This window comes from Momordica charantia (assembly GCF_013281855.1).
Source record: "Momordica charantia cultivar OHB3-1 chromosome 11 unlocalized genomic scaffold, Mcharantia_2.0 BLBB01000011.1, whole genome shotgun sequence".
In the NCBI taxonomy this organism is placed as follows: Eukaryota; Viridiplantae; Streptophyta; class Magnoliopsida; order Cucurbitales; family Cucurbitaceae; genus Momordica; species Momordica charantia.
The window spans coordinates 14193196-14201213 of record NW_028275159.1 but is presented as its reverse complement, the minus strand read 5'-3'; positions in this window follow the sequence as shown (position 1 = coordinate 14201213).

Here is an 8018-nt window from a genome sequence, read left to right as displayed (position 1 = left end):
TCTTCTACATGTTTTTCACAAGTTTCAATACTTTTTTATTCTTAGTTCCTTGAAACATCTCTCAAAGATGATTCAATCTTGAAAACATCTCGAGATATTTGTGACATATTCATCAAGTTGCAAGAGAGGCATATGTTGAATCTACATATCTCGAATACTAGGTTTGTAACATTACCATTCCACAATTTTACAAAGTTGAATAATAGTATCTGTCAAGCAATCTTCAAGAATGAACATATTACTCTAAAAGATGAGTGTATAGTGAGTACTTGGATTTTTTTTGTTACTATTGTTATTTTTCTAATTAGTGTGTTTTTTATTTGGAATGTTTCTTTTTTTAGCAATTTTATTTAGTTTAGGATTTAGACTTTTTTTTTGTTACTAATGTTTTTTATTGTTTAGTGTATTTTGTTTAGCAATTTTATTTAGAATATTTGTTTAAAATATAGATAATTACAAGCTCATGTTCTTATTGTTGAAAAAAAAAACAATCATAGAAGTCAGTATATAAAAAAATGATTAATTAATAAATTAATTATAAACAATAATTTGTATAGAATCGTAAAAGGTGGAATATAAAACTTTTGGTCATTTTATTTTCTAATAATATAATTTGAAGAATTTTTCTTTAATAATTTTAATTATAATATAAAATTAAATCAATAAAATAATTTAGTTTTAGTTAAAAAATTCAACATATACAACAAAACGTCAGCCCTAAACAAATATTTAATAAACAAACAAAATATTAAAAAAATAAAATAAAGGACCCATATTAGGTTGAAATAATTTAAAAATAAAAATATTAAAATACCTATTTACTTTTTTATTAATATATAATTTTTTCCTTTACTTTTAATTTATTTATTTACAAAATATATCATTAACAATTAACTATAATAGTATATTTTAAAAATAATTCTAAATAGTACATTTTATTATTAGTAATTAGCTGTCAATAATAATAAATATATATAAAAATTAATCTTAATTATTTTTTAAAATAATTATACTTAAAATATTTTACGTGAAATTATATAAAATTTAAGTTACCTTATAATTAAAAAAAATTTATACGTGCATTGCACCTGGTAATACACTAGTATTCATTTAGTGGATGGTTTATAGTTAGTAAAGGTTTCCTTGAAGGGTTTGGTTAATGTGAAGTCGGTATTAAATGGTTTATCTGTATAGGATGTGAGTTTCTCTTAAAACTTTAGTGTTGCTGTTTTAATTATTCAAGCTCTCGTGAGTGTTGAAAATTAAAGTAGCGTAGGAGAAGCGTGGTAGCTTTATTGCTTAGTATTGTGGTGAAGATAATTCTCTTGTTTATGTGAAAATTTTAGGTAGTCTTAGTAACGGTCCCTGTTTGGAAATGGTGAAATTCCTAGGACGTTACAGACCCTTTTACGAGTAAGAACCAAACCGATCGACCACTTGTTGTCCTGGGCTAAAGAGAAACTCACGATTAGTTTTATTGGTTTAAGATCCAACCAATTTATTTTTCTCATAACCCAAAGGTGTACCCACACCTTAATACAAAACCCAATTTGAAAAATAAAGAATGCAGAAATACAAGTGGATTACACAAAATTTTGCACCAAAGTAATGGTTAAAACACTCTAATGTATCTTTCACAAAAAATAAACAAGTTATGTGTAGGAGAGAATGAAGATTTTGCAAAATATTAAGAGAATAATTTGAAGGGAGAAAGATTTTGCTTTGATAATTGGTACGCAAGATGGTGGAATTTGGTGCCTTGAAATAGAATTTTGAAGGCGAATTTTGGCCATTGGATTTAGGGCAACAATGATGAACGGTGTAGATTAAGGTGAAGAATAAGAAAAAATGAATAAAAAATGGTTATGTTGATTAGAAGAAATTTGTGGAGATTGAGAAATTATGGCGTTTGGGAGTGGATTTAGGAGATTGAGAGTGATGGAGTAGATTGAGAGAAATTTGTGGAAATAGATTTGTAGAGATTAAAAACGCCACATATCGTCTTCTGATTTGTTCGATTGTTGGATGTCATTCAGCAAAAGTATGTCATCTTGATGCCACATGTCAACTTTTGAGTGGTCCACTTATCAATGTCACCCGTCACGTAGGATTGGTCCATTTGTCCACGTCACCCGCCATGTAGGATTTTTCTATTGACTTGTTTTGACCATAACTTCTTCGTTTGAACTCTAATTTGAGTGATTTGAAAGGCGTTGGTTTTGTCTTTTCAAGCTCTACGCTGTGGATACTTTGAAATACTCAAGTTTTTAGTTTATGCGTAGTTTGTAATCATCAAAATATTTGGTTTGATTGAAGTCAGAAAGCTAACATTTGTAACTGATGTACTAAATATAAGGTATATAAAATGTTTAATTTTTAGTGGTATATCAACTATTTAAATTTTAGTTTCACTACAAGAATTTCAACTTTTGGTGTCAAAAGAAATCGTCGCTAAAGATTCGAATCTCATTTTGCTAAAAGGCTTTGGCGACGAAAAAAAGTTGTCACTATAGACCCGTCGCAAAAGATCTATGGCGACAAAACTGTAAATTCGTCACCATAAGTTAATTACAAAATAGTTTTCGTCGCCATAAGTACCTTGGCGACGAATTTAGTTTCATCGCCATAGAGGACTATGGCGACAAAATCAATTCGTCGCTAGAAAGAGCCTATGGCGACAAATTGAGTTTTTCATCGCCATAGTTAAAGTTTGTATTTTATTTTATTTTTAGTTTTTCTATTTTTTACAATATTCATTTTATTTTCCTGAATAAATAGATACGGGTTCAAATTTCATATAAAGATTTATAAAATTAAACAAACATTGGTTTTACAATCTAGTACAAAAAGTTCAATACAATAAGTAAAATTCAACGACCTAAACCTATTCTAAAAATTCTAATTATCAAGTCCTCCTTCATGAAAACTTCTCACATCTCTAAAAGCTTTTGATAAATCAATCGAACGAACCTGAAAAAACAAATGACAAATAAACTTATGTGAAGAAAATAGTTAACTTATTCTCAAAAACTAATTTGCAAACCATAAAAATGTCTAACTCACTCAACATATCATAAACTCAATCTAAGCATTCAAAGTTACCACATACCATAAACTCACCACTTCCGTTCAAAGTCAACAAATATACAAACTAACTAAAAAGAACATGTCTATATAACTCATTCAAACTCAATCCAAATTGTGCAAACTAAAGGAAAAGTATTAGAGCACTCCCCTCCCCACCCCCAACATTTTCATTCAAAGTTAACAAAACTCATCAAAACAAATTTCAAATTCACAAAACTTATTCTAGGTCTTAAAAACAGACACACACTCTATCACCAATTCACTCCAAATTCAACAAAGTTATCTAAAAACACTTCAAATATAAAAAAGTTGTCCAAACTAATTAAAAACAAACATTCTATATAATTCATTCAAACTCAATCCAAATTGCACACGGTAAAGGAAAAGTATAAGACCCCCCCCCCCCTCTTCCATTAAAAGACCTTCAAACTCATAAAACTTACTCTCGTTACCTAAAAGTCTTAAAAACATGCACACTCAATCACCAAAAACACTTGAAGTATAAAAAAGTTGTCCAAACTAATTAAAAACAAATATGTGTATGTAACTAATTAAACTTCAATCCAAATTGTACAAAGTAAAGGAAATGTATAAGACCATCCTCTCTCCCAACATTGCACATTTATGACCCACGTTCTAAATGGATAGCATAACTGCAGGATAACAACATTTACAGTCATTGAATTCTAACAATGCTCTATATGACCGTACCTATTTTGACGAGCTGGCTTTAACAACGCTTTTAATATAGCCTGATCGAGACCCAAGAACTGTTTCCAGTACTTTTGAGTCTGACATCTGTTCGCTGCCTTCTCCCGTTGATTCTTCTCTGACACACATCATGTCTAATTGCATAAATAGTCAAAAAACAACAAAATGTTCGTACATACAATTTGAAGCGTAATTTGAAGTTAATTATTATAAGAGTGGTAAACTTACATAAGCTGTCTCAGCGCCTTCGACCCAACCTAGTCTCCCTAAACAAATCGATTTCAGTAAATTTTTCGCCTCCCTTTTGCTCTTTATGCACTTGATAACACATAATTATTGATAATCATAAGTAATGAAGTACATGAAAGAAAAATATTATCGCACTTTTTTACCTTCTCCTTGGTGATAGTAGCAAATGCTTTTGACCCACCATGATGGTTGAATGAGAGCTTCACATTCTTGCATTTTTTGGTTTCAGATTTTTGCTAACAAGAGAAAATTATATAAAAATATTGAATATAAAGTATAGAAAAATAAGTATAAGTTATATTCCTAAAGTACCTTCCACTCATTTGACTCTCATCTATTGCATGGCATGTTCCAATCGTCAGGTCTTGCCAATAATTGTTCAGGTAGAGTGTTGCGAGCAATCTCAGGTGTAGGATGACTTATGTAGTATTTGTGAAATTTTGTCCTATACTCCTTATATGTTATTTGCATCATGATGAATGAAGTTCATCAAGTCTTGGTCTGACTCGTCGAATTCGAAATGACCCTACAAAAAAAGACATCAAACCAAGTGAAGTGTTATTACTGTTTCATCATACAAAATAATAAAATATATTAAGTAATAAGAATTTTACTTTTTTGATGAGTTACAACTGTCATCTTGTCACTTTCTTCGGCCTCACTCCAAGTGCTAGCCTTTAGTTTAACTTGTTCGCGTGTATGGGCCCCGAATGCGATAGGAAATGTGGTGGTCATGGTGCATGTTGGTTTACTTACTGTATGGTCACATACGATCTTTACCTTTTTGCCAGTTGCACAGACTTGATTTTCAAGTTCTGTCAATCGAGTGTATCCTTGCACTCCCGTTTTATCCGTATGTTATCAAGCGTAAACTAATTAGTTAAATATGAATAACTTATTTATTTAACATATATTAAAATAGACGTACTTGGAGGAAAAGATGTCACAGGTGGGTTCGCTAGAGGATCACCCTGTACGTGTACTTGTTGTAACCGATCTATTTGGTCTGGACGTCTCATTTTTTCTACAAACTTAGACAAACAACCAATAGTATTATACATTAATGAAACAAACACACAACACAAATCAATTTGAAAGGTAAATTATCCAACGTATATTTAAATCGACATACTTGGGGGAATACTTATTCATTATCGTACTCATCATCAAAATTATCTATACTATTATCGGTTGATATGTCCATATCGTCTGATTTATCATTTATAAATTCATCTGCATTACTCACATCTTGTAGGATCGATATGGCAACACTAAAGGGGGGTGAATAGGATTGCTTACGAACTTGTAGATTTTAAAAAATAATTTTAAGAATAATAAAAAATCAAACGAAATTTAAATACATAAATTAAAGAGTAGAGAGAGAGAGATGACATCAGGAATTTTTATAGTGGTTCAGAAATCCCTACTTCACTCCCCAAGACTCCTTCTTGGGTATTTTACTGCAACAGCTCTCTTGCAGGTGAGAACTAAACTGATTGACCATCTTTTTGTTCTAGGCTAAAGAGAAACCCACGATCTTTTTTACTAGTTCAGGGTCCAACCTTTTTCACTGGTTCAAGATCAAACCACTACAATCTTTTTCATTGGTTCAGAACCAAACCACTACGATCCTTTTTACTGGTTCAGGATCAAACCACTCTCACAATCCTAAGGTACACCCACACCTTAATACAAAACCCAAAATGTGAAATGAGCAATATAAATAAAATACCTCACTGAGGTGAATTTGCAAATTTCGCACTAAAGCAATAGCTAAAAAACTAAACTCTAATGTATCTCTCACAAAAAGAATATTGACAAGTTTTTGTGTGGAGAGAATGAAAATTTGAGAGCAAAATGATTTGAAGAGAGAAGAATGTTTGCTTTGATTGTTAGTGTAGAGAATGTTGAAATTTGGTGGCTTTAAATAGAGTTTCAAAGATAAAATTTGGCCGTTAGATTTAGGACAACAAAGGATGGATGATGGAGATTAAAAATAGAGACAAGGAAAAGAAGAAAGAGAATTATGGAGATTTGGAGAAACTGGTGGAGATTGAGAAATTATGTGAAATTGAGAGAAGATTGTGCAATTGAGAGAATTGTGGGAATTTGATTTGTTGAGATTGAAAGCGCTACGTGTTGTCACATGATCTGTCCATGTCATCCACCATGTCACCAAATGAAGGGATCGAATCCCAAGTGGAAGCGATTGATATCGCATGTGATTCAACTCGAATTAGAAATGAAAGGATACCGATTTTCAAAAACAGAACTATTCTATTAAAATGGAGGTTAGACATCTTTAGAGGAAGAAAACTTACTTTTGTAAACCGTTAAGAATTCTTCTTCATCGAACCCAAAAATGAGCAAGCACGAGCAAGTGTTCTAGTACCCAAGTAATGACACCACCATGAAGTTACCCGCTTTTCTTTGGGATTAAGAAGCCATATTGTGGGATCCTACTCCATACTTGGAACAAAGGGGAATAACACATGGAATATGAGTCTGTTTCTCTTTTGAGAGAGAGAAGTCTCCTTAGTTTTACAGGGAAATCAAAATGACAACTAAAATCAGGAACAAAAACACAGAGATTCTTTATCTGTTTTGTAGGCATGAAGGAAGAGAGAGAACTTCCCACTTTCAACCTCACCACTTTCCAGCAATTGTTGGGAAGCGGTGAATGTATATATATATTTAATTTAATAAATAAATTTAATAATTAATTAAATTAAAACTATTTTAATTTAATTAATAATTAATTAAATCTTAATTAATTAATTAAATTTTATTTAATTAATTAAATCATATTTAATTAAACCAATAAATATTTGAATCATATTCAAATATACATTGCTCTCATAACCTATAGTATTTAATATGAATTTAATTCACATTAAACTTTAACCTATAGTATTCAATATGAATCCAATTCAAGTTAAACTTTAACCTATAGTTTTAATATGAATCCTATTCACATTATTCTCTCTCATAATATATAGTTTTATAATGTATCATCATACATTATATTAAATTGTGTGATACACAATCAACTCAAATTCCCTTAAATTCGAACAATTCAAATTCCTTCCACGATTTAATGTTTTTAATTACCCTTTACGAGTTAGAGAGGGGATCTAATGGGCCTATAGATCAGAAGCTCCAACGTTACGAGATTAATTGGTTAAAAAACTCATTAACTACCTTAATCAACACACGTTAACTACGTGTTACTCCACTAAAAACCCGCAGCTGAACTCTTCTCACTATAGAATATTTCTGTGTCTACGGATATCTATCATTAATGGCAAGTCAATCCTTCACGAGCATTCGTAATCACAGATGGGTCAAATTACCGTTTTTCACGTGTGTTACATCTTACTCCTTAAATACCACTGCTCCTTAACAACACGGTTATGGTCCGTGAAAGGATCGAATCCCGAGCAGAAGCGGTTGATCGCTTGTGATTCAACTCGGATTAGAAAAGGAACGATATCGGTTTTTAAAAAACATAACATTTCTACTTAATATGAGGTGAAGCCCCACGGGAGGAAGAAAATAACTTACGTTTGTAGACCGTTGACAAGAACTTCCTCGAATTCGATTTTTGTTTGACATGAATGAATGTTCCCAAACACACGAACCCAAAAGTTGGACACTGTGACTTAGCAACCTTGCTATCCTCAAGGAATAAGAATCGGATTGTAGGATCAAGGTTATTGGAGAGAAAAACTAAGCGAATTGAACTTGAGATTGTGAGAGAGAGATTTGATTTTCTTTGGAGAAAACAACAAAAAAAACATTGACGTCGCTGTGTTTTTTATTCAAAGAGGGAGGAGAGAAGGGAGGATGTAACCTCTCATTCTCCACCTCACCACTTCCAAACAAAATTGCTTGGGAGCGGTGGGTTTTATTAATTAAGTAAATTAATTAATATAATATAATATAATTTAAATAATATAATATTTAATTTA